Source organism: Pongo pygmaeus, chromosome 12 (assembly GCF_028885625.2).
Source record: "Pongo pygmaeus isolate AG05252 chromosome 12, NHGRI_mPonPyg2-v2.0_pri, whole genome shotgun sequence".
NCBI lineage: Eukaryota > Metazoa > Chordata > Mammalia > Primates > Hominidae > Pongo > Pongo pygmaeus.
Genome location: NC_072385.2, coordinates 42,878,834 through 42,883,894, shown reverse-complemented (window position 1 = coordinate 42,883,894; position 5,061 = coordinate 42,878,834).

Here is a 5,061-nt window from a genome sequence, read left to right as displayed (position 1 = left end):
TCCCATCTATCAGACTTGGGCACAAAGTGTGGCGGGTTGGTGCCTAGAAAAGAGACCAGGAGGAGGGGAGACCCCACAGAGCAGTCTGGTGCCCCTCCTCTGTTTACCGGCTTCCTTGGAAACCAGGACCATGCTTTACTGCCTGTGCTCCATTGTCCTCTCACTTCCTGGAGATGGACACTGAATCCCTTTTTCTCTCTCCCAACATCGGATGACCCTGACCTTTCCTTCCTCCACAGTCCGCACTTCACCAGAACATGATCTCGCTCTGTGCGAAGATGCATGTCGTCCAGGGAGGGGGAGCCCGGCCCGGCCCGGCCCGGCCTGTCCTCCGAGTCCGCCTTCGGGAGGGAGCGAGAAGTCCGTGGGCTCAAGCTGAGTGCCTCTCCCCGCAGCCATTGGGAGTCCACCAGCTGTGGACACGTGGGAGGGGTTCTTCATTCTTGGGGTCTCCCTTCCTTTGTGCTCACACAGAGAGGGAGCTGTGAAAACTGCTCTAACACAAGGGCCTGGGACAGAAGGTGGACCGACCGCAGCTTTCATCTGGTGTGGGTGGGGAATTGTCTTTCCTTGTTCTCAGTTCATGTGGAGGGGATTTCCTCTCCCCTACCACGGAGGGGCAGTGTTGGGCTGAACACTTTGTTTTTCTCCACCCAATTTTCTGACTTGCCCCCAGGGAGGTGCTGTGTTTTGTCTGACCAGAGAGACTGTTGAGGGGCCTGATGCACGTTGGCTCAACTTATGAGCGACATGGCCGCCATGTTGCTGTCATGAACTCTCTCCCTCCCTCTCTCTCTCTCCTCCTCTCTGTCTCTCTCACCCACCACACATCTCACCACCGGGAAGAAGTGCCAGGGCCCTTCTCTGTTTTCTTTCTGAGGGAAAAGGACATCTGTGGCAGAACCAGTCTCTTTTGACAGCCCATTTCTTGCCTGCCGTCTGCTGGACCTTTGGGCCGGGGCATAACCTTCCAAACGGGACTTGGCAGACCCAATTCTCCCCTTTGGCAGTTCCGAGCCCAAGACTTGAGGGTGATGCTAGGAGCCTCCAGTTCGCCCTCTGGGACCAACCAAGTTCTCAAATCCAGCTTTTCCACAGAGCGGTGAGCTTTCCAAGTTTGGGGTTATCTAGTCCTTATGTTCGTCAAGTGTTCTCTCACATGAGTCGTAAGATTTCAGGGAAATGTAAGTTTTCTTGAGCTCTGGCTAATCAGAAATACTCTTAGAAGTGTCTCCACTCATTCATGAGTATCATCCATGTCCTTATTGCAGTCACATTTTATGAGTTGCACTGATCTCATTGGCCAGTCTCTGCCCCATGGTGTCTAGGACCTCAGCTGGTGAGGTGCAAAGTGTCAGGTGAGGTGCAAAGGCTGAGGCCTGGAGTCCTCAAGTGCTCCCTTGCACTTGTGGCACTTCATGCCGGTTATCAGCTGGGACTTCTGTTGGAGCAGGCTGCCAGCACACCTGCATGTGGCCTGGGCTTTCTCTCAGCACTGTGGCCTCAGGGCGGGAGTGGGTGTCAGATTTCTTACTTGGGGCTCAAGATCGCAACTACCAAGGTGGAGACTGCATCTCATTTTATGACCCAACCTTGGAAGTCATGTGAAACACTGGCTACATTCTTTTGGTTGCAGGCAAGTCCCAAACCTTTCCAGATTCAAGACATAGGGAATTAGATTCTAGCTCTTGGTGGAGGAAGATAAGTTTCTAGAATAGCATGTGGGATGGGACGTATTCTGAGGCTACCTTTGGAAACACAATCTGCCATAAACCAGTCAGGGAGAAGGAAACTGTAATGCTTCCTCTTTCATCTGCCCAGGCTTATTGGTAGACACATGGTTGAGAAGGGCAAAACCTAGGCCAGGTGCAGTGGCTCACACCTGTAATCCCAGCACTTTAGTAGGCTGAGGTGTGCAGATCACTTGAGGTCAGGAGTTTGAGACCAGCCTGGCCAACATGGTGAAACCCTGTCTCTGCTGAAAATACAAAAATTAGCCAGGCATCTTGGCGGGCACCTGTAATCCCACCTACTCGGGAGGCTGAGGTGGGAGAATGGCTTGAACCCGGGAGGCAGAGGTTGCAGTGAGCCAAGATCACACCACTGCACTCCAGTCTGGGCAACAGAGTAAGACTCCGTCTCAAAATAAATAAATAAATAAATAAATAAAGCAAAACCTGGCAGGAAAGCTCCCATGAACAACCAGTAATGGAAACAGTTGCAGATTTCTCATGCCTTTGACCAGGAAACACCCACATGCAGGGCAGGGGGCTTGGGCACGTCCACGTGGTTGGCCAGCTCCACGGGCTCTTCTGTACTCTTGAATCTGAGTTCTTGCATTATGCAGTGAAGCAGCTATTTCCTTGCCATTTTGGCCCAAAAATACTACCACAAAGCGGGGATGATAGCTTTCTGTAAAAGTGCTTTATGTAGTGCCTGGGACCTAGTACATGCTCAAAAAACAAGAATATTATTATTCTTGTCCGGCTTTCTCATAATCATTAATGCATGCTCTAGGAGGAATAGTGTGTCCTTTCTCTTCTTTTTTTTTTTTTTTTTGAGATGGAGTCTCACTCTGTCGCCCAGGCTGGAGTGCAGTGGCTTGATCTCTGCCTCCTGGGTTCACGCTATTCTTCTGCCTCAGTCTCCCAAGTAGCTGGGACTATAGGTGCCCGCCACCATGTCCAGCTAACTTTTTTGTATTTTTAGTAGAGATGGGGTTTCACCATATTGGTCAGGATGGTCTTGAACTCTTGACCTCAGGTGATCCACCTGCCTCAGCCTCCCAAAGTGCTGGGATTACAGGCGTGATCCACTGCACCCAGCCTCTCTTCTTTAGTGCAGAAGATGGACTGTGTGAAGAAAGTCTCCACCCAGCCACTGCCCTGAGGGTTTATAAAAGTCCACCTCACCCTTACCAGCTTGAGTTCCTAAAGGTGAGGAACTTTGTGGTGATAATTTTAACATTACAGTATCTATTCAGATAGGTAGAAAACTGACTTATTCTATTTTTTTTAAATTTTTTATTATTATTTTTTTTGAGATAGAGTCTTGCTCTGTCACCCAGGCTGGAGTACAGTGGCGCGATCTCAGCTCACTGCAACCTCCACCTCACAAGTTCAAGTGATTCTCCTGCCTCAATTTCCCAAGTAGCTGGGACTACAGGGACCATATTAGCCAGGATGGTCTTGATCTCCTGACCTTGTGATCCACCCCCCTCGGACTCCCAAAGTGCTGGGATTACAGGTGTGAGCCACCTCACCCTGCCTAAACTGCCTTATTTTAAAGCCTTTAGATTGTTATGTGTTTTGGGCATTTAGTGTCTATTGAATGAATCTTATGTGTGGTGAACATAATTATTTCAAAACATCTATGATCCAATAATTCTTTAATATTATCTCCTTGAACTTGCACATTGGCTGTCTATCACTGTTCAGGTGGAAAAGAAAGTAAATTTCTTCTTCTTTAAACAAGTGGCTTCAGGATCACAGTAACATTTGTTGTAGGGCTGTGTGTGTGTGTGTGTGTGTGGTTCTATCATGTTTTGATATTTAGATGCCTAGACTCAGAGCAGTAGCTCTGCTGGGGACTTAGTGAGTGACAGAATACCAGCGAATGGCCACACGTGGGTGTGAGTTCTCCACGTATGGATCAGAGACCCGGAGCACATGGAGGTTCTGCCAGCTCGCACACCAGCATCCAGCAAGCAGATGGTCCTGGCAATATTCGCAGCCATTGAAAATCATGTTTTCCAAGAGTATTTAATGATGGAGAGAAATATGATCTAACGTGAAGTGAATTGCATGAAGACTCTGAACTGTGTACCCAGGATGGTCTGATGAGTCAGCTATAATAACCACAGGCAGGAAGTGGAGCCAACCAAACCCTGCTGACTCATTCCCATGGACGGGGAGAAGGGGAGGAAGCTCCTACAGAAGGTGCCCAGCCCTGGGAAGGTCAGTTAACGCCTGACTGACAGGGTCAGAGGAGGAGGAGGAGCGAGCCAGGCAAGAACGGGGGCGAGGCTTCTGGGAACAGGACAGGGCAGCACCCCTGCAAAGGTCTTCATGTGGACCATTTTCCCAGGAGCCAACCCCAAACTGTCCTACCCTTTTCACTAAAGGGTGTTGGCTGCCGAGCTCTTGTTTGGCAGTTCTTTGAGAGTCCCTTAAAGTCACATCTACATGGTTTTTAAATTTTAATTTTACAGTACTATTTGAAAGGCAACTTGAATGTGGTCTAGTCCCGTAACTAGAGGGTTGGCTGAAATGAATCTATGTGGCTTCAAAAATAAATTGCAAATGTATCTTTCAGTTGTCAACCCTAATAGTTATCAATAACTTGCTTTGGGAAAGATCTTTAATCTCTGTGTATTTACTATGATTAGACTCTATTAATACTATTAATATTAATAATAATATTAGTCTGTGTGGCCTTTGCAAACAGTAGTGTTTATTTATTTGTAGCTGTGGTTCAGATAGAACTGAAAAGGAGGGAAAATGGTTTGTCTTAAGAAGGTGAGGAGATGGAAAAGAACACCTTCTGGTTCTGAAGTGACCGCTTTCCATGTGCCATTTTCCCGGCCCTGCTGCCCTGTGACCTCTCCCAGGATCACTTAAGGAAAGAAAGAGGAGCTCAGACTTCCCTTCAGGGGCCTGACACCCTGGGGGCTTGGCTGCCACAGGAGTTTCTTGGCATTCAGGCTGGGGACATCCTAATTCTTGCACCTGAGAGGCCCTGTCTCACTTCCTCCAACAGTTACTGATAGGCATCATGGGGTTAATTGGTGTGTGTCTAAGTTCCTTCCAAGGGAAAAGTTGTGCACATCCTTGTTAAGAGGAAAAGGAAAAAAAAAAGCTTGTTTTTTTTCAGGAGGTATACATGTTTATTGTTGAAAATGTGTATATTGACTCTCTGCTATGTATCTTCCTGTTTTTTTAAATTTTTATTTTGAAATAATTATAGACTCATATGAAGTTGTAAACATAGTACAGAGAGGTCCTGGGTACCCTCCACCCAGGTTCCCCATTGGTTATATCTTACATAATTATAGTACAGTAC